The following is a 28,000-nucleotide window of genomic DNA, read 5'->3' as shown; positions in this document are numbered from 1 at the left end:
GTTCTCAGACAATTTGTCCCTTGACTAGTTGTTAAGACTATCTAAATTGCAGTATGTTCTTATTTTAGATCTGCAGCTAAGTCTATGTCATAAGGTTATAAAGAATCAGTGAACGAGCTAAAATTCAACGCCCCAGTTCTTCACTTCATAGAGTCTGCACTCAGTTAAGTTTTGAAGGCTTGATTCATTGTGTTCCTATCAAGAAGACATTTAAATTCCAAAAGAAGACAACCAAGTTCTTTGTGAAAACAGAGACCTATTAGTTCTTTCCCCTTCTTACATTGAGATATTACATCAAAATAAAGCTCTTTTGGACAAGACTGACATTCCCTTCTGCCCTTCATTTCAGGCACTATTTTTACTTTCTAAGAAGGCCATTTCTGGCAGCCTTTTCACAACCTATGGACAGGAATGTGAAATATTTATTGATCAATTTTCAGTCCAAATGAGACAGGTTATCAGAAGCTTGTGCACTTTTGCATTATGCCCTAAACATTAAAAGCCTTTCAGGGACTGATCTTTCAAACACTTAATTGTGCAATCAAGTTTAATGGAGTTGCTCACATTCTTGAAATTAAGCATCTACTTCAGTATCGTGCTGAACTAGACTCTAACTCTTCTTTATTACCAACAATTACCAAAGCCCCATTTTTCCTTTTAATTTTACCTAGGCTGTCAGACAAACATGCCCATAAAACCCAATCTGTTATTGTCGTTCATATGTACAATAATCCTCAGTTGACATCACCCGAGGCTGAAGTAGATAATAAATAAAGAAGCTTATAACTGCCAGGGATAAAACAAGACAGTTACACCAATGATTTTGGTTTTGAAGCCTTTTAAGTCTTTTTAGAAGGTAGCAAGTATAAAGGGAGTAAGAAAAGGAAAGCAAATGATGACTGCCTTAGAGTTACCTCTAGAGCGATCAGACAATTCTCTGACATGAAACATAGAATATCCCTGAAAAAGAGTTCTGTGATGAAGATACAATATTTGTTTACATCATTCTCTGATATGAAACATTAATTTGTATAAAGTCATTACTCTGTAAATCTGTGTAAGCAATCAATTTCTATTAAATTTCTGGAACTTTATGATGGCACAGAGTACCTGAATCTTGAAGAAGGCACTCAGTGTCTTTCAGACCATCTTATAATCACTCATCATAAAAAATCACATCTGAAAAATCACTGGGGCTTTAAATTCCTCTTTGCATTTTGCAACAAATCAGGGATGATATTTAAGGACAGGTCTTGTCAGATACAAGCCAATCTACCTTTATATCCTCCCACCTTATACTTCATCTCTCCAGGCTTTTCTTAAAATTAATAGGCTGATACCTTCCAAAACATATAAATTCATACTTGCCAGAACACAAGAAGTCACACCGCTGCCTCTTTTCACACTCCATCTGCTGCATTTGTTATTTCTGACCACGCTTCCTGCCATGCCACCTCCCACTTGGGCCCGTTTGCCTGTAAATTCCAAAATGCTTAGAACTGGGCTTACCTCAGAAATTAGGAATGCCTTCCTGTTCTACCTTTGCCTATGTTTCTGCCATTAGGTGAGGGGTACCTTGCCATCAGGATAATTTGTTCTGTGATATAATGTAAGATCTTAATCATGTTGTTACACTAGACTTTCTGCAGATTTAAGCGATGTCATTAATAAACACACGGAAAGACAAAATGGGATACTGGCCAGATCCCGCATAGCTGGGGACAGCACTCACGCCAGGCCCATTGCTACTCTCAACTGAAGTATTTGCAGATCAGCAAGCAAGTAATCTAATTCCCCATTCCATCGTGAATCATTCAAACTGATACAAGTTTTTCAATGACGGTAGTCTTTCCACTGTTTTTAATTACTGTATTGAAGTGATACCAGTAAAACCAAACAACATGCAGTTCAGTGCCTTCAAATAGTTACCATGACAATACTCATTAGATGTTCCATGCCAAAACAAAATGCTTCAGGTTACTTTGAAAATGTGAAAAAAGCTTTAAATTGTTCAGTTTTGTCCTAATTCTGTCACTGCAAGTATGAACCAAAACAGGCAAAGCTTTGATTTTATGTTTTTTTTCATTTGACTTTGTACTGCGGTATTTTCCCAAAATAAGATGCTTTATTTATGCCTCCAATTAGAAAGAGATGGAGGGGAACAAGGATATATCATTAGGGACAGAGAAGAAGAAGTCAAAATAGCATTAAAAAGAGAGAAGAAGAAAGAGCATAGCAGTAACTGAGAGGGAAAAAATATTTTATTTCACAATGATGTAAGGAAAATAGAAAAATCTCTATAGAGGCAAGATATCCTTTGACTTTTGTTTATGAAAGAGGAGTTTAAATGGAAATAGGCTCAAAGAAGCACCATCACAATAATTATGAGAATGGAGAATTTTTGAGAACACTTAATATATCTCATGAAACGGGTTAAATTACTCTCATCTGTTTAGCCTAGCAAAGCAACTATTGAAAAGGGGTACAGTAAGCTTTTATAAACACAATGAGAGAGGTATTTGAGAGGGAGGAGAATTATCCGAATTACAGGATAATAAATAGTACAGACACAAAAACAACTGTCTACAAATTGGCCAGGAATATGTTTGTACAGGAAGACGGAAGTTTTCTTGTCATGTACTGGGCTGATTGTCCTGTGATCCTTTACTTCAAATAGGAAAATTAAGATGTTTAAAGCTGAGTGCAAAAGGTCAGAGATCCCCCACCTCATTAAATTGCTGCACTGAACCTGTTTTCCTCGGTCACGGGATACTGGTTTAGCGGCCATGCAGCCACACAAGCACTCTTCATCCTTTGCCACATTTTGGTGAGAGAAGAGGTTCTTTCTGTCTGATTGAGATTCGTAAGCTTTGGAAAGGTGTTCCCTGACAGGTGGGAACTCTAACAGGGAGTCAAAGTGGCTTTAGGAAAGGCTGATTTAAGGAAATCTGTAAAAGCTCTGCTTAGCTATCTGGATATGCAGCAGGTTCCCCAGCATTTTTCCAATAATGGCCTTATAAGAAGCATGGTGCTATTTGGTTAATGACTGCCACCAGCATTGTTCTGTGAGACGGCAGAAGTCCCACGTGATCCTAAATCTGATCTTACTAAACGAAACTCTTACGTGATCCTGAACTTAATGTCTCAGAGCAGCATTTGTCAGGACAAACAGTGACTGATCACAGGGACGTTTCCAAGTTGGGAAGAGGTCAGGTACCTTCTCTCCTGTGTCTAAGGAAAGCTCAAGGCTTTACACCGAGCAAGGCCCAGAGCTCTTTCTGTATTAGTCGACGAAACAGATCAGGACACATCCTCTGCCATAAACAGAAGGCATCCTCCCCTGTAGGAGTACCTACAGCTGCACCCACAGAGTTTGCCCTGTGCCTTGCAACCTATTACAGCTCTGCAAGCAGCCCTGTCCTGTTTGTTCCTGTAATGGCAAGCAGTGTGCAATTCTAATGATAGAGCACTCAGGTGAATAAAATCCAGCTGATATCACTTAGTCATTTTGTTTCTGAAGTGCTAGCAAGACTAAAAAACTAGTAAAAATTATTTTTAATACTAGCAGGCACGTTTATGAATGCAGAGGGGGAACAGATATGCTGAGTACGAAGGTACTGCCATATTTTAGATCACAGTTTCTCATGTATAGTGTCCATATCCTCTAAATTTAGCACTGACAATATTGTTCATCATCAGCTCGGCAAGTACTGTGTGAATCATGTCAGCACAGGCAATTTTTCTACAAGAGGCAATCCTTAATAGAGTGTTGGGTGAATAATATGGTTTTTAAGCTATTGTCAGTACAGGACAATGCTTCTTATTTACAAATAACACCACTGCTTTAATAACTGGTCACTTCTTTAATCTACAGCTTTCATTCTTTATGATACATTAATCTGTGGTGAGTCAAGAAGTGATTTATCTGTGGGATAGAGGAGTCTCCTGCACGCCCAGACAGTGACAGTGCTACCACTGACTTCCTCACCCATAGCTACTCCTCTGCAGTGGTCCACAGACAATCCTCTAGCCAGCAATTTAATCTCCAGCCACAAGACTGTAATGATCAATTTCAGTCTGGCTGAAAATTGGTTGTGTTTCTGAGGTGGAGAAATAAATCCCAGGCTCCATTTCAAACTGCAGCAGTAGCCACTTGCCTATATAGGACACACCTGCAAAAGCTCACACTGGAGACATTTTGCACCATAGGATGCCAGAGTACTGTTTCCTGGACTGTTGCTATCATTGAGGTGCAGGATAAATGTGCCTTGGTGTCCCACACCATCAGTGTCTTCAGACTGCCATGGCCACATTGCAGAAACACAACTCCAGAGCAGACAGCTCCTCTGAAGATTTTAGGTCTCAAACCATTTACCTTTTTTTCATTTAAAGCAATAATACCAAGAAACCACCTTCTCCCCGCCCCAAACCCCCCCCAATTTGTACCACAATTCTTGATGGAAAAGAAAATCATGTGCATGAAGTGGTCTAGAGATACGTAACCAAGAAGGATGGACAGGATTTTCTTGCCCAAAAGCACACAGGTGATTCTCTTTTTTGGCAATTTATGGCTATGCCAGTTAACCCTCCTATCACCTGCAACTTGCAGTGTGCCCTTGCGGCCAAGGCCAATGGCATCCTGGGATGCACCAATGAGAGTGTGGCCAGAAGGTTGAGGGAGGTTCTCCTCCCCCTCTACTCTGCCTCATCTGAGGCCTCATCTGGAGTACTGTGTCCAGTTCTGGGCTCCTCAGCTCAAGAGGGACAGAGAATTTCTGGAGAGAGTCCAGCGTAGGGCCACCAAGGTGATCAGGGGACTGCAACATCTTTCATACGAGGAAAGGCTGCGGGAACTGGGGCTGTTTAGTCTAGAAAAGAGGAGACTGAGAGGAATCTCATTAATATTTACAAATATCTAAATGGCGGATGTCAGGAGGTTGGGGCAGCCCATTTTTGGGTCATATCTAATGACAGGACAAGGCGTAATGGGATGAAGCTGGAACACAAGCAGTTCCATTTAAACATAAGGAAAAACTATTTTACTGCATGGGTGTCAGAGCACTGGAACAGGCTGCCCAGAGGGGTTTTTGAGTCTCCTTCTCTGGAGATGTTCAAAACCTGTCTGGATGCGTTCCTATGTGACCTGATCTAGGTGGACCTGCTTCAGCAGGGGATTTGGACTCAATGATCTTTAAAGGTCCCTTCCAACCCCTGCCATTCTTTGGTTCTATGAACTGGAGCTGAAGATACTGCCATCCCAATCTCAGAACCCTGGGTTGTAATCATTCATGCCAAAAGCTTATTTTATTTGAAACAAGGACTAAGCCTTTCTTCACAATGCAGCAGTTTGGCTGAGTGTTAGAAGCAGCTGTTAATATAACAGCTTAATTTGCAGCTACCTCCTGATTTTACTTTAGTATTCCTGCAGCGCCTGAACTGTAATGAAAATAATAGTGGATAGCTGCCACGGAAAGGTTTGCAATACATAAGAACAGATTTAATCAATCAAAGGAAGGGTATATTTTTCTTTGTCCATTAAGATAAATAAGCCTTCAGCTCTGATTGTATGTAACAATTTACCTGCAGCTCATAAAAACTACCTCCAGCCTAGGAATTGAAGATTGTCCTGCATTGTTACGGATCTGATTTTTCCTGTGGCTTAAGGCCAGAGTTCACGTTGACTCTCCCATGACCTCTGACTGTTCAGCACTGCCTGAAAATGAGATCCTTCAGTTACATCAAATCAGGGCATACAATTTAAGCAAAGTCCAGTAAGGTAATCAGGTGGCTGTGCACTGCTGCTCTCTTGTGGTTGAAAAATTGTGTGTTCTAGGAGAGGACTGTGAAGCCACCAGAGTCAGGTTCATGTGGAGGAGGGCCTTCGAAAGGGACAGGTGGGTGGTGGACCTCTTCAGCAAAGGATGCAGTATAGGAGCCAGCTCTGGGCTGCCAAACGAACATAAAAAGTCATTTCTTCTTGGGACAGGAAGCAGGAGGAGTACAGAGCTGGGGGAGAAGACAGTGCTGGGAGGGCAGGCCATCACCCACGCTCCCTCTTAAAACAGCAGGCAGAGAGCAGAGTGCAGTGCAGTGAGGTTGGGGGGCAGACACTGAAGCACAGCCTGATTCATAACCTCCTTTGTGCATAAATTTATGTAACTGCTGCAATGAATTCAATATCCGGTGTTTTGCAGGAAACAAATGTGATTGCTATGTACAAATTAATAAACACAATTGACTAGTGAATCACTTTGAGCCGTGGAGGGCACAGTTAGTAGTACAGCCTGGAAGGAGGTAGACAGCAGGAGAGAGAATTATCATTTTATACCTTATGTTCTCAGAAAGATAAGGGAGATAAGAGAGGAGAAACAGGGCATGAGAAGCTCCTGAGTAGAGTTATAATAAGAACTAAACAGCTTAGATAAATCTGTGGCAAAGAGGTAAGGCTGTAATGGCCTGTTATATTTTAGGTTGTGTTCTGCCTTTAAACGGGACCATTTGTTTAAGGAAGATCTATAAGATATTAGGACTAAATATAAATGAGACGAGAAACAGGTAATTTGTAACTAAGAGGAATAAGCTATATTCAAGTGGACTTTACTTCTACACATTCAGCCAGCTACAGACTCCAGATAACCACAGAAAGGCTACAGAATAACAAACATTTGCAAAATGAAAAAGATAGTCACCGGAAACCCAGATGAGAAAAGATTGTATTTATGAAATGGATCTCAGCTTCAAATTTACATTTAATGAGTCTGTAAACATCTGAGAAAATGACACAGGAGACTACAGAACAATGCAAAATATGGACATTTGGAAGCAAGGAAAGGGACGCAGTTTATATTCCTAAAATGGCAAAACAAGACTAAGAAACTAGTCGATCTTTGAAGATTTTATTTTTAAAGAGATTTCTTTTCAAGCTAATGCTGTGTGCTACTGTAAATTCATGAATCCTCATCTACTCACCTTCCAGTTTATCTATTTCCTAACTCATGGCTAACTCAGAAGAGTTACTACATCTCAGGAACAAGACATTAGTATGAAAGAGAATGTGCCTAGAAACCTAGGTTTCCATCTTGCTTTGAGCACTCACAGAGGAACCAGCATTAGTCCTTGAAGTCTGCTGCTACGTGAGCTTCCAATCACCAACTCCAAATGCAGAAGGGAAACAGGAAGAGAATCGTGACTTCGTGTGTCTCTAACTTACCGTACTACCCACAGGTCCTCTGCAAGTGGAGCCCATCAGTCCTCCTTGCCTTGCCTCAATGCCCGAGGTTACAACCTAAACACAAGACATATATTAAATTATTTGAGTCTTGTTGGAATAAGAATCTTAAATAACAAGATAGAAAAATAGCAAAGATCATGTATCTACTGCATTGAAAACCACATAAACTTAGACCTAGATACACCTAAGCTAAATGTCAGTATCAGCTGAGGATCCTCCCCAGTCCATAGGCTGCAGAGAGTGAGGTACCTCTGAGAACCATCAGCCATCTCAGAAATGACCACTTATGTCTGCCCAGAACCCTGTGGGTCCCTTGTGGGACCTGGGCTATCACAGGCCAGAACTACTTTCTGTAAATGCTTATATTCAGTGAATGCTGAGCACTGCAAAATGTAAAGGCTTGGCCACAAGGTGACAGACACTTTCTCACCTCCCTTCTTCACTGGAAAAAAATAGTTTAAAAGCAGAAGTCCAAAAGATCCATCAGCAATGGCCAGACATGATGACTTTTGGGTATACGGTAGCAGAACTGTCTCTGTCAGGTCTGAGTGGCTGGCTGTGTGCTTCAGACCATCTTCCTGTTTGGAATTGCAGGAGCAAAAGTAGAACTTCTCAAAAGAAGGTGAAAGGCAGTACTTGCCATGGGAAGTAATCAAATCCTTGTGATGAGTGGAGCAGTAAGGTAACCTTGTCAAACCCATGCATCCATCATGTTAGCACACAAATCATAAAGTGGACTTCTTAAAGGATGCTACTGTTTAAAAAACCCAGAATGGCAATTTACATAAGTAAAGTGGGCGGGAGGGGAAGGGGGGAGGTTCTGTTTAATATAAGTTAAAATGTAAAAATATTTTAAGAGTGAGCCTAAAAGAAGAAGAAACTCCTGGGTTTCAACAACAGATCCATCCTTAAACAGATACATTAAAATAATTAAAAGTCTTCACTGCATCACAAGTACACGAAAACTGTGACTCCCTCCTCTCTCCAAAAAGCAGCTGTCAGCAGAAAGGAAAACCCAAAGACAAACCCAACAACTTCTTCTGAAAACTAGATTGTTCACACTTAATGAATATGCTAAAATAAGTCTGGACATTTTCAATTAGCAAAAATGATGTTTCATTTATTTATAGACAAAAAAGAACACATCTAATTATTGAATCAGTTACACGGATGAGTATGGTTTGCAGAAAATGCTAATTTGACTAATGCCTTGTTGCATATCAGTATCTCTGCCATATGGTAAGGGTTGAAGATGAATTGTTGTTCCCATTTTGCTAACAAGAGAGACATAGTTGAAATATGACATCAAATTATGATGAGACTGAAGCAGTACAGCAAAAGTAGTACATGATGTAAAGTTATCTATGTTGTCTGCAACAATAATTTCCTTAATCTCAAAAGAACATAGCTGGTATCACACTTAGAGCAGAAACAACAGCTATGACCAGAGGTACAAACTTATGCTGAAACAATTTAACCAAACATGTCTAAATATTAGCCTGAATTTGCAAAGAATTCTATAAAAGCAGATGTCTGCATATTTGCCATGATGATACTCACATAGATATAGCACATCACTTAAGCTCATTCTAGATACATGCATTGATGTTTCATATCTGCCTCTGTACTCAAAATAAAGTTTATTTTAACAAAAATCCTGAGTTGTTGAATTTTATATCTATATGTTTAAATAAAAGAGACTGTCAAATGTTAAAAAATGTTTTAAATATTTTAATGAAATTACAAAGATATAATGAGAGTACTCTGAGATGGTAACTTTAGATTCAGGAGACTGCTTCATTGCATCAATTCCAGAAAGAATCTTATGACACTAAAAAATAAAGGTTGGGTAGGGGTTGTCCATTTGCTCAATAATTCCCCATCAAAAACATAGATAAATACTGAGAACTCAGAAGACTCAGTTTTTAACATATAGGGAAGAAAAGCCTTTAAAAAGATTTGGATGAGGGAATGTCCTTTTGTCCCCTTTACACCTGCATTCTATGAAATGTTTCAATTACATAAATTACATAGTCATCAACCACATTGCTCTAGGATCTCTGCCTCTCCCATTGCACAAGTAATACAGTTTCCAAGGAAGAAATCATGGGAAAGAGAATGTAATTCTTCTCTATTTAAGATGTGCTCATCTGCTGTCTATGAATGATATGGAAAAATAAATAGACCATGTTTTCATCTATCCTTAACCAGAAAATAGCTAGTAAATTAATTGAGCACTTTTAGCAGAGGACAAATATGATTGATTCGAACTACAAAATTCAGTTTGGTTTTACCTATGTTACGTACGGAGTGGAAAAAAAACATCACAAATTTACACAACGGCACAAGGTCACCAACAGAGATCAGAGAGCTTCATAACTCTTTCATATATGTAGCAGTTCACAACATCACTCAATTTGTTTATTTTGGAAGTCCTACAAAAAAAGGTCTTGTCTCATGCAGAGGAGAAGATGCCATTGCTGCTGGTATAAGCACTGAGAAAGAAAGGATGCATAGAGAACCTTATGAGACAGATTCGTGTCACCACCAGTGCCTCTTTTGTGGACATTTGAATACAGAGATTTACAGATTTTGTTTTAATTCATAAAATACAAAATCTCTCAGTTTTTTACAGCAAGCATGATGAAAAAAAAGTCTAGAAAGTATTTTTTGATAACTTGTTCCACTCTGTAAGAATAGGTTTTCTGACAGGCTGTTCACTGGTACATATGACAAGTTATATTTTTATATGGTGGTTGTCTTATACAATATTACCAAATGTTTCAAGGGAAGGTTTTTCACTTCAGAGATTTGTCCATTTTGAGACGACATGTGAATGACAGAGAAAGAAAGAAAACAAAAGGAACATCCATCCCACATCTTTGCTATTTAAAGTATTTTTAAGAACTCTTTCTAATTGGTAAAAATATGCTGAATGAAGGGGGGCAAAATAGTAGGCTGGATTAACTCTGCCATTGTATTTCATGAAACAGGTATTTTGCTGGAAATCCCTGATTACACTCATGCTGGCCAAAATATGTCCAAAATCAGTTTCTCAAACATGGTTCTTAATTGCTGTGAAGAGCAATCACATGCAATTGTCTAGAGTGGAAGTGTCATCTATTATGAGTAAAACTCAACACAAGATTTAGAATACACTTGGATATGTCTCAAGAATTATTTCCTTCCTACAGCTAGGGTGCAGGCTGAATTCTGATTGAGTGCCACATACCTGCCAAGCAGCAGCTTTGTTCACTGTCTATACTTATTTTAATTATTCATGTTTTTTAGGTCAGCAGAGCCTCTAATGAGAAGTATTACATGAAAACTACACTGGTTGACTAGTTAAAGACTAGGATAGGCAAGGAAGACCTATTATAGCTGCCTCCTGAGGGGAAGAACAGTCCAGCTGCTTACATTTTCAATGAGCTGCCCTGTGTCCTTTGTAATCAAGATGGAACATTTTCATCCAAAACCAATCAATAAAGGACATTGTCTATCTGCCCTCTATCTAACACTTCACAAAACATGAAGACTTTCTGTGAGAATCTTTTACCTATGTTCACAAGACAGAAATAGAAGAAAAACATGTGTGAATTAGTTCTTCTCATATATAACATAATCTCTTTCTGTGGTGATTCTCAGTAACATGAAAGAGTTTGAGATAAGAGTGGAGGGAATGGGCTAAAAGCAGATTCACATCAATGCTTTACGCTAGTTGAGCTTTAGTTTTGTTTCAGCTGAGTCATTTTTTGTGTATGTGTATCTGTTAGAAAGACTATACAAGTCTTGCCATGTGAGGTGGAATTCCAGCAAAAAAAAGTCACGTTTTTGCAAGGGGAATAAATCCTGTAACTGGTTACTCAGCTAGTTCTCAATATTTTCAATATAATGATGTACCTTTCATATCTATTTGACAGAGGTGAATTGTTAGCAGACAAGTAGATGTATTAGAAAGTGGAGTGCTAGACCCAGAAACATTTCATCTCTGACAGCCTTTGAAGGATCTAAACATGATGTCTATAGAAAAAGTTTGGTTTAGTATCATCTATCACGTACTCCTAACCAGTGTAATCTTCCCTGTTTATCAACTGTTCTATTAATTATTTACTCTCGGACATATAAATCCTTCTTAGCACTGCAGTAATAGCACTTCTGACATGATTTAGAACTGAATTATACAGTTTATAAAACTCTAGCTGATGTTTTAAAACATCTGTTGAACATCTGGGAAAATAACATACTTCAACACAGACACTTTGGTAGAATGGATAAATGCAAAAACGATAAATCTGTCAGTGAAGGTGATAGATCAAGTTCTCTCAATGGGTACACAGAAACTCTATTTGCTTTATGGACACCTTAGAAATAAAGAAATGCTGACATCATTATAACTCTATTTTATATAGATATGAAATATGGATATATTGCTTCTCCAAAGTGAGCATTGCACTGCATAAGTAATGATCTAGCTGACTGTAAAGATACTATGTTAAAAGCTTTCATTTAAAAATTTCACTTCAATTCATAAATGTCTAGTTAATTAATTTTCATACAATATTGTTTGAGTTAATTGCCTTCTTTACCATCACTACTGTCAGAAATTCAGTCACGAGCTCAGTATTCAGCGTTTCCACGTAAAACGCAATTCTCTACAGTAAAGTTCAGAAATAAATAGAACTTTTTTTTTTCTTTTTTTTCAATATCTAGAGACTCATGGTTATGAGTTCTTCCAGTAGTCATTTTTCATAAGAAAGAGAAAATCAGAGATAGCTATAACATTGCTTTGGAATTGTATATTCATCAGTGACTATAAACTCCTGGAACCACTGCCAGCAATCGTCAGTTGTAGTTGCAGATGTCCTGATAGCATTCATAAGGATCACTACTATCCACTCTGCAATGACTAGAAGAGAGTGACAATGATAAAATCAAAACATTATTTGCACACTTCTACATAAACTCCAGAGGCTGCCCTCTTGCTCTAAAACAAACATTATCGCACATGAGTTCAAATTGAGCAAATGTTTTCAGAAATAATGTGATGGATTTTTCCCTAGAAAATGCTTACAAAAGCTGACAAAACTTATTTGCACACAACAAGGAATATTCTATTTCTCACTTGCCTTTACTAATCAGGCTATTCATCATCCCTTTGCTCTTTAAAAAGTTTCAGGTGTTCAAATGAGAATCAGGAACAACACTGAATGACTTCGATGCCCAGTCCCAATGTGAATAGTAACAGGACAGCTAACAATGGGAACATTTTCAGGGTGATCCATGAGAGGAATGGCTTTCATCCATGCTGTCCAGACCATCAGCAAAAATCAAAAATCGTGGCCAGCTTTTGAGTGTTAGCACCCATATTCAGGTCAGTTTTTTCCAACAACTTTAGCCACATGCAGAGACCTTTCAAGCAGAATACACCTTGCTTAAATAAAAAAGGAATTGTTTATTGATCAACAACCATAAAAGAAAGCTATAATTTAATGGATTCTTTGGCTAAGCATTAGCATGCTCACTACCCTTGGTAAAGAGACTCTGTTGGCCTGGCAGGTATCTGTCAGGAAGGGCTTGTTTGGCTTCCTGCAGCAGATCCCTAATGTATCTAAGTTACTGTTTTTCACCAACCTCTTCCATCAACATCTGCACACTAATGACATTGGTGACAAAAATGGTTGCTGACTTCACCTAGTGATCCAAAAACTCACCTGTGTTTTTTTTCCTGGAAGATTTTACACCTTTTCATAATGGCTTTTATTTCTTCTCAATCTCTAGCTCTACAACCCTACCTATGTCTACAATTTCACTTTTCTCATCTTTCTGGAGACCGCTCATAGATCTCTCTCCCCATAAGGCAGTTTCCTCAACAGTGTAAGCCAGAGTTATCTGACTCATGCAGAGACAAGACAAGGATCCTTAGACATCACCAGTGTCAGCCTGGGGAACAGGGAAGGCCACAGAGGGGTTTACAGTGTGAAAAGTTTAAGCAAGTGACTGCTCAAGCCAAGCACCCTATCTTACTTCAGAGGCAGCAGTCAAGTTGACCATCTTCAGAGAACAACCTCTGGTGAGCCCTTCCAAAAACAGTGCAGTCAAAGCGAAATTTGTGCTACAGAAAATTACCAGATACAATACAAAAACTAAATACGCAAGGCTTTCTGTCATGCAACTTCAAAATATATCAATGATAGCTACAGCGTAATGTCCAAAGACAGATACAACTTAATTCTTACATGGGGGGGCAGAGAGGTAGAGAAACATATATCACATATCCATGGCCACAAGGAGGGATGTAAGAGAATGTGCCACACCACAAAATGCTAAGGTCTCTCCAGATTCTTCCATCTTATATCTATTCCTAGTACCAGATTTGTCTACGAGCCAGTGGAAAATTTTCAAGGACTAAAAGAGGTCTTGAGGTGATTATCTTTCATTCAATGTCAATTGCAGCTTGAAGTCTTACACTTTTTTTGGTATGTTTCAAGACTTCATTAAAAATATTTTTGATTGAAGTATTATATCTATACAATGAGAGCAAAGTTAATTCTGCTTTGACAATTCATGTCCTGAATTCCATCCACTACATCTTACATTAATAGTCCTTTTGCCATTTAATTGCTCTTGACTAGCTCTTCAGAATTGAGGAAGTTATTCCCTTAAGCATTAGAATGACTTTGACCACAAAACAGGATAAATTTAGGATTAAAGTTTATATTTTATTTAGTACTTCCAGGTTCCTGGGCATTTAAAGCTAGTTGTAAGTATATTTCTATAGTCAAATCAGCTGCTTATTTGTACAATTTATCTATCATTTTAGCTTACAAGTGAAGAGCTGTAGGTTACAAGGATTTGCAAAATATAATTTAATTATGCAAAATTTAATCAAGAAATTATGTTTTCTTATAGCTTGAAGTAATTTCTAAAAATCTAATTAAAATCTCTTTAATTAGTGCTGGCAAAATTGCTCAAGCATCAAAGGAGATCATATTCCTCACCTGTAGTAGAAATGATTAAATCACTTTGCAATTCATATGCACTATCACTTCTGGGGAAAATACGGTCATCTGGCATTTTCTAAAGACATGTTAAAAATGGTCAAAGAAAAAGAGTGCATTCAGTCTTACTGGCATAGTACTGTACATGCCAAGGTAAAGAAATCATGCTCATTCCAGAAAAAAAAGAGTTCTGAGAGGTCAAACACTGTGCCGGCCAGTGATGTTACCTGGACTGTCTTCTGATTTATATCAATTGAGTGATGCAAGGTGCTCCATTCTGGCTGATGATATATCCTTTTTTATTCATGACACAATAATATTTGTAAGTTGTCTCTATTCAGTGACAGAAATGCAGGGAATGAATGGCTAAATCTCGTCCACCCTGGTGACAGTCAAAAAAACACGAGGAGAAAATGGGTGGACACAAAAGTTGTTTGTCTTTGTGGAGGCAAAACCTACACAGGCATATCCATCCGCAGAAACATTGTCATGCCCTAGTGACACGTACACAGAAAAGAGCTTTAACCTTCACAGTTCAATAGTGGTGTCTACATGGCCTTTCATCAGATGTGCCATAGAGTAAACAGGTTACTCACATTTTGCAGCTCACTCCACAACTCTCTTTCAGCTGAATATGTACACCACAGTGCACTCCATAGAAAGGGCTGCAGTTGCAGCAGCCTCTAGCCACTTCTCTGAATATCCTTCCAAACCACAGTACAGCTTTCTGCTTTCATGGTTGACAGTGAGTCAAATGAAGCACATCACGAGTGCCAGCATCTCAGGAGCACAGAATCATAGATTCATTAAGGTTGGAAAAGACCTTTAAGATCGTTGAGTCCAATCACTAACCTCACACTGTCAGGCCCATCACTAAACTAAACTATTATTCCTTAGCACCTCATCTATGCATCTGTTAAATATCTCTAGCGATGGTGACTCCACCACCTCCCTGGGCAGCCTGTTCCAATGTTTAATAACCCTCTTGGTGAAAAAGTGCTTCCTGATAACCAGTCTAAACGTCCCCTGGTGCAACTTGAGCCCATTTCCTCTTGTGCTGTCATTCATTACTGGAGAGAAGAGACGAATTCTCACCTTGTTACAACATTCTTTCAGGTAGTTATAGAGAGTAATCTTGTCTCCCCTCAGCCTCTTCTCCAGACACTCCTCATCTGGCTTGTGCCTCAGACCCTTCACCAGCTTCTTTGCCCATCTCTGGACATGCTCCAACATCTCAATGTCCTCTTCTTCTGCCAGGAGAAATAGTGTAACTGTGCAGTGGCATCTGCAGGGCTGGTGAAGGGTGCACAGTGAGTAGACAAGAGGGAGTGCGTGGAGAGGGAAATAAAGGAAGAAGAAGGAATAGAGTTAGCATTTAATACAGCCAAAATGGAAATGGGGCCACAGAGAGCCAAACACCATATCTCTGGTGTTTGAAGACAAGGATGAGGGGCCACAGAAATTCCCCAGAATTGAGGAAGTGGATGGTATGAAGACAGTGAGTGTCTCAAGGAGGAAGAAAGGGGAGTCAGCATTTGGGAAGGCATGAAAGAAATGGGTGCTGAATTGGCCTTCAGTGACTTTAATGAGCTCAGCCAAGAGAAGTTATGAACTGTGCAGCTCACTGTTATTTAACACAAATACCTCTTAGCCCAAAATCACTAATAATTGACAAGAGCCAATGAGAAGGATCTAAAGCTTTAAGGTTAATCCCAGTGCACCACTTCTGATCTGAGATGTTCCACTCTTTTCCATGTGGCATGGCAGAAAAAAAATACCAGCCATCTCTCATTTGCACTCAGTCTCAGTGCACTGGTCCTGTCCTTCTGCCTAATGGAAACTGATTTGGAAAGTGAGTACATGTCCTGTGCATCAACAGATCTTTGGCTTCAAGAACGGAAGAACTATCATCTTCAGCATGAGCACTTCAGTACTCCCAGTCATGCAAAAGGACATGTTTGTTCTCATGACACATAACCAGAAATGAGGAATGCAGCAAAGGTAAATAGATCATAGAATCATAAAAATATTTAGGTTGGAAGAGGACTTTAAGATCGAGTCCAACCATAACCCTGATACTTCCACATCCACCACATCCCTAAGAACCACATGTAATCACGCATGCACACCTGTAGTAAATGCCCAGAAAATACATCTCCTACTGCTATGACAAATGATCTGACCCAAACTGCCCTTTTCCTCCCCTGAGTCAAGAAGTAAAGATATAGGTAAAAGTGTGGGAGCAGCAGAGAGTCAAAAAAATTAAAAAAAAAAAAAAGAGAGACAGAGACCTGAGTCTGGTTGATTAAGACTTCCTGTAGCTACTTCAGTAACCCAAAACTGAGAGTTGTCTCTTCCATTCAAATTTACTTTCCCTGCTATATTGGAGAGACAAACTACCACTCACTGAGTAACAAAAAGTTTTCAAGCAGCATCATTTTCTTTCCATTCTATATCTCGTTAAAAACCTGAGCATCAGTTCTGCCTCTTTTAGCTCAGCAGGCTCAGTCTTGTTCTGTGATTATCTGAATTAGCCATTATTATATTTCTGACATCAATTCCATCATTCAGATTAATCTTTCAAAGATGTCTAATGCATAGAACAAGTTAAGGGAGTTGAAATAGAGGACTGAGGATCATTTTTACAATTGAAAACTAATGCTTTCAAAGTCCAAAGACAATTAAAGAAAAAGATAATCACAATAAATTATGTTGTTTCTTAATAGGCGTGATAATACTTCTAAGAGAGACAACACGCAATGACATGGGGAGGGAACTGTTTGGTGGTCGCCACAGTTGAGTCATCGTCATGGCCAGATGATCCCAGATTGTCTGCAGCTGTTTCTTCTGTGGGAGACCATCCTCTACCAACTTCTCCAATGTGAGTCCTTCCCACAGCTGCAGTTCTTCATGGACAACTCCACCATGGGTCCCTTCCAAAGTGTGCGGTCATTCAAGAGCAGATTGCTCCAGTGTGGGTCCTTCTACCTAAACTACAACTTTCACTAGCAATAACACACCTTTCACTAATGATAACACACCTTTCACTAAGGATCAGACAGTAATTTTAGGTACTGTTTAGGTGGGAGGTTTGCCCCGCAGTCAGCTTTGCTTTCATGCCTATTGTTCAGGCCTCAGTACTTCAGCCTCCCATGGGAGACGCTCCTTTGTGAACCTCCCTGAAGTGGGTCCTTCTCATGACTGCAGATCCTCACAAACTGTTCCAACATGGGATCCCTCCTGTAGGCTGTGGGCTTTCAAAAACCAACTATGTACAAGGTCAACCTAAAAGACAAGAGAAGAGGAAGAAAAGAGGTTTTTTATTCCCGATCTCTCCCTTGTTTCCCCATTGATTAGGTACTCCAAGGTTTAAAACTTCCCAAGGGGCCTATAACCCCCTCAGGAGATTCGCTATCTTATTACCTCTTCCCTCCCAGTCTTATTTAAAATTAAAAACTCATCAGGCACTACAACATCAGCAATAAAAAGAAACAGTCACAGCTGGAGAAATTCTTTCTCTTACTCCTCTTGTCTCCATCCTGCAAAAACAACATTAACTTCTTCTAGAATCGCCACCTTGCGCATGGCACTTCAGTAGCTTCCCTCAGCCCTGCTTCTGCCAGGCTGGATTGTGCCACTGCAGAACAGCTCCTCTTTACTGCTACTGGCAGCCTGGAGCGGGGCACTGCAGGACCTCTCTTTGCTGTCGTTGCCTGCCTGGAGTGGGACACTGCAGCTCTCCTCTCACTGCTGCTGGCTGGCTGGAGAATGTCACTGCAAGAACTCTCCTCTTTGCTGGTGCACACTGGCTGGAGAACATCACTGCAGGAAGTCTCCTCTTTGCTGGTGCAGGCTGGCTGGAGAGTTTCGCTGCAGGAACTCTCCTCTTTGCTGCTGCAGGCTGGCTGGAGAACATCACTGCAGGAAGTCTCCTCTCCCCTGCTTCCATCTGACTGGAGTGTGTCCCTGACAGAGCTCTCCTCTTCCCTGCTTCCATCTGGCTCGGGGCTTCTTCTCTTGAGCCACCAGTAGAGCCAGAGGAACGGGACCAGGTCCAAGACTGCAACAGCAGCCCAGAAGTGCCACTGTTGCCAGTCAGCAAAGAGCAGGGCTGCACAGGCAAAGCCACACGGCTTTTGGTGTGTCTCCTGCCTCCTCGCCAGCTGCTCTGTTATCTGAATCATCTCCACCTTCAGCTGCTCCTCACTCTCCCTCATGTGGTCACGTGTGGCCTTCTTTAGGCCATCGCTGACCGGCTGTGGTCAGGTGAGAAGTAGAGCAACAGAAGCAAAAAAGATTGAAAGCCTCATGGCCTGCAGGAGGAGGGTGAGAGGGTTCAGTAGGGTGGGAGGGAGGCAGCTGGCAGCAGGGCAGCAGGGCTGGGAGTGGGGGCAGGTCTCAGAGGGGCCGAGGCAGGCGGGAGGCACAAGGCCTGCACCAGCCTTGCCCGTGGCACCGTGCGCTGCCGAGGGCGCCACTGTCAGCTCAACACTCCGCTGCTGGTCTGACTCTCAAGCAGCTGTCCTGTGTGGCAGCACTGGGCACACAAGGGATCACCCCTGCTAATGTGTGCACCCTTTAAGGCAAGACTTTCTACATTTATACAGACTAAATGAGCTTGTTCATTCTGTTTCTTAGAAAAGGCAGGGTTATAGAAATTAGTTTATTTACAGTAGCTATTCCCAGACAGAGCACACGCAATGACATGGGGAGGGGGCTGTTTGGTGGTCGCCACAGTTGAGTCATTGTCATGGCCATGATCCCAGATTGTGTCTGCAGCTGTTTCCTCTGTGGGAGACCATCCTCTACCAACTTCTCCAATGTGAATCCTTCCCACAGCTGCAGTTCTTCATGGACAACTCCACCATAGGTCTTCATGGACAACTCCACCATAGGTGTGCGGTCGTTCAGGAGCAGATTGCTCCAGTGTGGGTCCTTCTACCTAAACTACAACTTTCGCTAGCAATAATACATCTTTCACTAATAATAACACACCTTTTGCTAATGATAACACACCTTTCACTAAGGATCAGACAGTAATTTTAGGTACTGTTTAGGTGGGAGGTTTGCCCCACAGACAGCTTTGCTTTCATGCCTATTGTTCAGGCCTCAGTACTTCAGCCTCCCATGGGAGACGCTCCTTTGTGAACTTCCCTGAAGTGGGTCCTTCTCATGGGCTGCAGATCGTCATGAACTGTTCCAACGTGGGATCCCTCCTGTGGGCTGTGGGCTTTCAACAACCAACTATGTACAAGGTCAAACTAAAAGACAAGAGGAAGAAAAGAGGGTTTTTTTTATTCCCGATCCCTCCCTTGTTTCCCCATTGATTAGGTACTCCAAGGTTTACAACTTCCCAAGGAGCCTATGACCCCCTCAGGGGATTCGCTATCTTATCACCTCTTCCCCCCCAGTCTTATTTAAAATTTAAAACTCATCAGGCACTACAACATTAGCAATAAAAAGAAACAGCCACAGCTGGAGAAATTCTCTTACTCTCCTTGGCTCCATCCTCCAAAAATAACGTTAACTTCTTCTAGAATCGCCACCTTGCGCATGGCACTTCAGTAGCTTCCCTCAGCCCTGCTTCTGCCAGGCTGGATTGTGCCACTGCAGAACAGCTCCTCTTTACTGCTACTGGCAGCCTGGAGCGGGGCACTGCAGGACCTCTCTTTGCTGTCGCTGGCTGCCTGGAGTGGGACACTGCAGCTCTCCTCTCGATGCTGTCTGCTGGCTGGCTCGAGAGCGTCCCCACAGGACCTCTCCTCTTCCCAGCTACTGCCTGGCTGGTGAGTGTCATTGCAGGAGCTCTCCTCTTTACTGCTGCTGGCTGGCTGGAGAATGTCCCTGAAGGAACTGTCTTCTTTACTGCTGCTGGCTGGCTGGAGAGTGCCCCTGAAGGAACTCTCCTCTTTGCTGCTGTAGGCTGGATGGAGTGTGTCAGTGCAAGAACTCTACTCTTTGCTGCTGCAGGCGGCTGGAGAACATCACTGCAGGAAGTCTCCTCTTTGCTGGTGCAGGCTGGCTGGAGAGTTTCGCTGCAGGAACTCTCCTCTTTGCTGCTGCAGGCTGGCTGGAGAACATCACTGCAGGAAGTCTCCTCTCCCCTGCTTCCATCTGACTGGAGTGTGTCCCTGACAGAGCTCTCCTCTTCCCTGCTTCCATCTGGCTCGGGGCTTCTTCTCTTGAGCCGCCAATAGAGCCAGAGGAACGGGACCAGGTCCAAGACTACAACAGCAGCCCAGAAGTGCCACTGTTGCCAGTCAGCAAAGAGCAGGGCTGCACAGGCAAAGCCACACGGCTTTTGGTGTGTCTCCTGCCTCCTCGCCAGCTGCTCTGTCATCTGAAACATCTCCATCTTCAGCTGCTCGTCACGCTCCCTCATGTGGTCGCGTGTGGCCTCCTGTAGGCCATCGCTGACTGGTTGTGCTCTGGTCAGAAGTAGAGCAACAGAAGCAAAAAAGATTGAAAGCCTCATGGCCTGCAGGAAGAGGGAGAGAAGCGGTTTATTGGGATGGGAAGGAGGGAGCTGGCAGCAGGGCCAGGGGCTGGGTCAGGTTGGAGAGAGGCCGAGGCAGCCGGGAGGCTCAATCCCCTGGGTGCCAAAGCAGAGCCCACCCCCAGGGCCCTCATTCCCGTCCCTGTCCCCCTCCTCCCGCCGCCTGTGCACTCACCGCTGCCTCAGCGCGTACTGGGCCTGTGCTGCCCGTGGCCCCTTTTATAGCTGCCCCACGCTGACGCGGTCGCTGATGTCACAGAGGCCTCATGGCCACGGTCACCGGGTAGCTGCAGCCCTTGGCCCCTGTGGGCTCAGCAGCACACGGCTCCCCCAGGCAGCCAGAGCCCCGACACCCACAAAGGACTGACCCATGGTGTGTGTCACTGCAGCTCTCCTCTCACTGCTGCTGGCTGGCTGGAGAATGTCACTGCAAGAACTCTCCTCTTTGCTGGTGCACACTGGCTGGAGAACATCACTGCAGGAAGTCTCCTCTTTGCTGGTGCAGGCTGGCTGGAGAGTTTCGCTGCAGGAACTCTCCTCTTTGCTGCTGCAGGCTGGCTGGAGAACATCACTGCAGGAAGTCTCCTCTCCCCTGCTTCCATCTGACTGGAGTGTGTCCCTGACAGAGCTCTCCTCTTCCCTGCTTCCATCTGGCTCGGGGCTTCTTCTCTTGAGCCGCCAGTAGAGCCAGAGGAACGGGACCAGGTCCAAGACTGCAACAGCAGCCCAGAAGTGCCACTGTTGCCAGTCAGCAAAGAGCAGGGCTGCACAGGCAAAGCCACACGGCTTTTGGTGTGTCTCCTGCCTCCTCGCCAGCTGCTCTGTTATCTGAATCATCTCCATCTTCAGCTGCTCCTCACTCTCCCTCATGTGGTCACGTGTGGCCTTCTTTAGGCCATCGCTGACCGGCTGTGGTCTGGTGAGAAGTAGAGCAACAGAAGCAAAAAAGATTGAAAGCCTCATGGCCTGCAGGAGGAGGGTGAGAGGGTTCAGTAGGGTGGGAGGGAGGCAGCTGGCAGCAGGGCAGCAGGGCTGGGAGTGGGGGCAGGTCTCAGAGGGGCCGAGGCCGGCGGGAGGCACAAGGCCTGCACCAGCCTTGCCCGTGGCACCGTGCGCTGCCGAGGGCGCCACTGTCAGCTCAACACTCCGCTGCTGGTCTGACTCTCAAGCAGCTGTCCTGTGTGGCAGCACTGGGCACACAAGGGATCACCCCTGCTAATGTGTGCACCCTTTAAGGCAAGACTTTCTACATTTATACAGACTAAATGAGCTTGTTCATTCTGTTTCTTAGAAAAGGCAGGGTTATAGAAATTAGTTTATTTACAGTAGCTATTCCCAGACAGAGCACACGCAATGACATGGGGAGGGGGCTGTTTGGTGGTCGCCACAGTTGAGTCATTGTCATGGCCATGATCCCAGATTGTGTCTGCAGCTGTTTCCTCTGTGGGAGACCATCCTCTACCAACTTCTCCAATGTGAATCCTTCCCACAGCTGCAGTTCTTCATGGACAACTCCACCATAGGTCTTCATGGACAACTCCACCATAGGTGTGCGGTCGTTCAGGAGCAGATTGCTCCAGTGTGGGTCCTTCTACCTAAACTACACCTTTCCCTAGCAATAATACATCTTTCACTAATAATAACAAACCTTTTGCTAATGATAACACACCTTTCACTAAGGATCAGACAGTAATTTTAGGTACTGTTTAGGTGGGAGGTTTGCCGCACAGACAGCTTTGCTTTCATGCCTATTGTTCAGGCCTCAGTACTTCAGCCTCCCATGGGAGACGCTCCTTTGTGAACTTCCCTGAAGTGGGTCCTCCTTATGGGCTGCAGATCGTCATGAACTGTTCCAACGTGGGATCCCTCCTGTGGGCTGTGGGCTTTCAACAACCAACTATGTACAAGGTCAAACTAAAAGACAAGAGGAAGAAAAGAGGGTTTTTTTTATTCCCGATCCCTCCCTTGTTTCCCCATTGATTAGGTACTCCAAGGTTTACAACTTCCCAAGGAGCCTATGACCCCCTCAGGGGATTCGCTATCTTATCACCTCTTCCCCCCCAGTCTTATTTAAAATTTAAAACTCATCAGGCACTACAACATTAGCAATAAAAAGAAACAGCCACAGCTGGAGAAATTCTCTTACTCTCCTTGGCTCCATCCTCCAAAAATAACGTTAACTTCTTCTAGAATCGCCACCTTGCGCATGGCACTTCAGTAGCTTCCCTCAGCCCTGCTTCTGCCAGGCTGGATTGTGCCACTGCAGAACAGCTCCTCTTTACTGCTACTGGCAGCCTGGAGCGGGGCACTGCAGGACCTCTCTTTGCTGTCGCTGGCTGCCTGGAGTGGGACACTGCAGCTCTCCTCTCGATGCTGTCTGCTGGCTGGCTCGAGAGCGTCCCCACAGGACCTCTCCTCTTCCCAGCTACTGCCTGGCTGGTGAGTGTCATTGCAGGAGCTCTCCTCTTTACTGCTGCTGGCTGGCTGGAGAGTGCCCCTGCAGGAACTCTCCTCTTTGCTGCTGTAGGCTGGATGGAGTGTGTCAGTGCAAGAACTCTACTCTTTGCTGCTGCAGGCGGCTGGAGAACATCACTGCAGGAAGTCTCCTCTTTGCTGGTGCAGGCTGGCTGGAGAGTTTCGCTGCAGGAACTCTCCTCTTTGCTGCTGCAGGCTGGCTGGAGAACATCACTGCAGGAAGTCTCCTCTCCCCTGCTTCCATCTGACTGGAGTGTGTCCCTGACAGAGCTCTCCTCTTCCCTGCTTCCATCTGGCTCGGGGCTTCTTCTCTTGAGCCGCCAATAGAGCCAGAGGAACGGGACCAGGTCCAAGACTACAACAGCAGCCCAGAAGTGCCACTGTTGCCAGTCAGCAAAGAGCAGGGCTGCACAGGCAAAGCCACACGGCTTTTGGTGTGTCTCCTGCCTCCTCGCCAGCTGCTCTGTCATCTGAAACATCTCCATCTTCAGCTGCTCGTCACGCTCCCTCATGTGGTCGCGTGTGGCCTCCTGTAGGCCATCGCTGACTGGTTGTGCTCTGGTCAGAAGTAGAGCAACAGAAGCAAAAAAGATTGAAAGCCTCATGGCCTGCAGGAAGAGGGAGAGAAGCGGTTTATTGGGATGGGAAGGAGGGAGCTGGCAGCAGGGCCAGGGGCTGGGTCAGGTTGGAGAGAGGCCGAGGCAGCCGGGAGGCTCAATCCCCTGGGTGCCAAAGCAGAGCCCACCCCCAGGGCCCTCATTCCCGTCCCTGTCCCCCTCCTCCCGCCGCCTGTGCACTCACCGCTGCCTCAGCGCGTACTGGGCCTGTGCTGCCCGTGGCCCCTTTTATAGCTGCCCCACGCTGACGCGGTCGCTGATGTCACAGAGGCCTCATGGCCACGGTCACCGGGTAGCTGCGGCCCTTGGCCCCTGTGGGCTCAGCAGCACACGGCTCCCCCAGGCAGCCAGAGCCCCGACACCCACAAAGGACTGACCCATCCTGACATCTGCACAGAGAGTTACAAATTGGGCAGCAGTGAGAGTCACGCTCGGGGCAACTGCGATGTTCCACTTGGAAACCACAGTGCCCAGGATGGAAAGTCCTGAAGAGAAACTCCCCAAAACAGATCTTGTTAAAAACCATCACTGTGCTCAACTGTTGTTTGAAACAAGATTTAGATCAAGGTGTAAGGTTTAGCAAATCCCTCGTTGGTGTTGGTAGGATAAAGGACAATGCCTAATGATGGAGGATGACCCACCTGTAAACAGGAGACTACCATAGCAGAATGAGTTGTTGAGGTGAGATGAGATTAGATGTTTAGATATGTGCAGGACAATTTGTTATGAAATCATAAGTGACCAGTCACACCTTGCTGAAGTCCCATTCTGACTTTAGACTCCATCCATTTTTGGGAAAGAATGATGGTTTTTGTTAGCTGCCTGCTACCCTCTTCTGCAGAACGGCAATGAAAGCAAATCCCTTGACTCAGCTTGTGGACTGGCACGGGGCAGCTTGCCAACAGGATGCTGTGCAGCAAGGGGTTCAGCTCCCGACCAACGTGCTTCAGCTCCTCCATCAGCCAAGATACCAGCTGGCTCAGCTGTTGCTGCCCCTGCCCCTTCAGCACCAGCTCACGGGTGGCCTGGTGTGGCCCATCGCTTACCAGCTGTGCTGTCATGTGACGCTCCTTCAGGAACCTCTCTGAAGTGGGTCCTTCTCATGGGCTGCACATACCTGAATGCGGGTATATAGTTTTAAAGCTAGGGGGAACTGTTTTTTAATATGAGTTGCGACGTTAAGCTATTGAAACCGTTTTGAAAGTCTTACATCTTGTTCCTTTTAATAAGGATATGCGCAGGAGATAAAAGGCCATGACAATGAGTTAAAAGGTTGTTATTTATATATATGCACTGTAAAATTATCTACTGGGAGGATGTTGCCAACAAGAATTATAAGTGAAGTATTGTATTAAAATTTGCAGGATTATTCCTAGTATCTTCATTTCTCTTTTATAGTCAAGTAAAAATTGTGTTTGTTATATTATGATCATAGATCATAAGCAGTTATTACATTTTTAATTAACGATTGCAAAAGTCAATTATACATTGCAGGATTCAGAACAGACTGGTATAACTGAAGAACCACACTGTTATGTGACTCATGTATTTCATACTATAAAAACATATCCTGAGTTATAAAATTTACCCTGATCATAATGTTGTAAAAATTAATACACAGGCTGCTAGCTCAGTCACTGAAAATGGAAAAGCCAGTTCTTTTACCGGGAGGGTATGACAATAAACAGTCATTTATACAGGCAAGCTGATTCAGATGACATTGAGCTCTGTGGCTAAGTACTCAAGGTGTCTTAAATGAGTATTTTTTACATCCTACTCATTACAGCTACTCACAGCATTATCTTTACCCTTGGCTATAACAGTGCATTGAAATACCTGATCTGAGCCACAAGTCTGAGAGACAGTACAAGTGAGTCTTGTGTGGACTGATCACAAGGGCCAACAGTGACATAACTCTCTTTCTTCAGAGTGGCATTCAAGTCCCATCCAGGCTGGTCCTGAACAATTCCAGGGTCAAGATTCTGTGATTCTGTGTGACATCCATAGCCACTCTGGGAAACCTGTTCGTGCACCTCACCACCACATACTTCCTCAAAAGTCGCTGTGCTAAAATTGCCTCCCCAATAGCTCTCTTAATTATGGAGATGAGTCTACTTGAAATGAATAGAAAATAGTAAAAACACCATTGTAGGAAAGAAATGTTGGAAAAGGTAGTAAATACTTTTTTTTTCCCTCATAGACATGCTCTGGTTCTTGTTAACAGCAGAGCTGTGTGACTGAAATAGACTGTCACTAGTAGTTTGTTCATTCATTTAGCAGTATGGAAACCATAACTCTCCTTCTCTGAATCACCCCCTTATGTATGCTAAATATTGGCTAAATATGCTGCATTTAGTAAATTTCATTGCCTCTGCCCTGCTCTTGAAATGTAGGAAAGTACTGTGCACATTTAGGTCTACAAATGTTTACAGGCTTCTTTTTCTTTTATCAAACAAGGGCAGTTAATCCCTGGAGAAGAGATGTTTTTAGTTTGCTGTTCTCAGTCCAAAACATGATTTTCTTTAATTCTCCTCCCTTCCTTCCTAGAGCAAATAACTGTCTGTCTGCTTCCTATTCCCCAGTGGCTCTTCAATTTCAGGCTGTTGGGCTGAATCTCCTTGAGGAATCCTTTTTCTTCCAAACGGTCAGACTTCAAAAGAGAAGTATCAAGCGGTCAATGGCTGACACTCTGTGTAGGTAAAGATTATTTTTTCATTTATCATCCTGCTTTTCTGTACACTGATTTTTTTTTTCAAACTCTCAGATGCCTCTATATTTTTTAAAAAAATATTTATCACAGAATAACATAATCAGACTCACGGAATCTTAAGAGTTGGAACGGACCTCAAAAGATCATTGAATCCAAACCCCCTGCCAGAGCAGGACCACCTAGAGTAGGTCATACAAGAACTTATCCAGGTAGGTTTTGAATATCTCCAGAGAAGGAGACTCCACAATCCATCCGGGCAGCCTGTTCCAGTGCTCTATCATCCTCACAGGTGGTCCTGCTCTGGCAAAGGGGTTGGACTAGATGATCTTTTGAGGTCCCTCCAGCCCTTGAGATTCTGTGAGATTGCAAGTACAATTCAGGCACTGAAACATATGCATGTAGTGCTATTGAGATGCTCTATGGTAGATATCTTTGTGGAATCAGCAGCTAAAATACAGTACACAAGTGTGCTTTCCTGGACTTGCAGGTGAAGATTTCTAAGGACAATTCAAAGAAAAATAAATCTCTATGTGTATTTGACTGAATTATCCCTGATATATGTAGCCACATGTAGAAAGATGGACTGCTCTGAAAGGAAAGCACAAAAAAAAAGTAATCAGAGAAAATGGTAAAAGCAAAGTAGAAAAGAAAAAAAGACAGGTCTTATAAAAGGGAGAGAGAATGCTGAGGAACAGAAAACGGAGAAACAAGGATCTCTGGGGTGACAGTAAACAAGCAAAAAATTGCAGTGCTGCTTAAAAGTTTAAGTTGCATACTCCATTATCGAGGTGCTGGCAGACTGGTGGTACACAAGCCAAGCACAAGCACTTGAGTTCAGCACAGCTATTATTCTGCAATGTCAGATGCTCACTTGTGGATATATTGAATCAGTCTATTGAGGTGAAAAACACTGGACCTTTCTGAGTACCTGTAGCATGACTGCATGTTATAACTGACCAAGTATCTGGACTCCTATACTATATATACTCAAGACGGTTTCCACAGTGTCAAAAAAAGCAAGATAGCATTGGGTGTCAAATACTTTTTAAAAGGTTGATCTAAATTAAGATTTTTAGTTCATATTTTTAACTTTTTTATTCACCTCTCAGTCTGAAGGGAAAAGTATTTTTTAAAGAGAGGATAAAAGTATAAAATGAATGAAAAAAAAAAAGAGAAAGTAAAGGGAAGGGGGAAAAAGCAGGGAAGGACAGCAGGAAGGAAAATAGTCCATTTCTTGTTGTGGAGAAAGCTTGCTATATTACTATAGGGTTGAACACAAATATTTACTTTGTCAATAGAGGCCAAAGGACCTAAGATCCAAGATATAAATGTCTTGGGTTAGTGATTTCCCTATTTCTGCATGAGGGAAGAGTAGACTTTTGTAAGGAGTGGCAGAATTTCTAATTTAGAATAAAATAAATTTTCATCTGCTCTTGTAGACACAATGCTGGATGTTCCAGAATGTATTTTTCT

The sequence above is a fragment of the Colius striatus genome, chromosome 1, assembly GCF_028858725.1.
Source record: "Colius striatus isolate bColStr4 chromosome 1, bColStr4.1.hap1, whole genome shotgun sequence".
Classification (NCBI taxonomy): domain Eukaryota; kingdom Metazoa; phylum Chordata; class Aves; order Coliiformes; family Coliidae; genus Colius; species Colius striatus.
The sequence above is the reverse complement of the archived record's forward strand: the minus strand, read 5'-3'. Positions refer to the sequence as shown.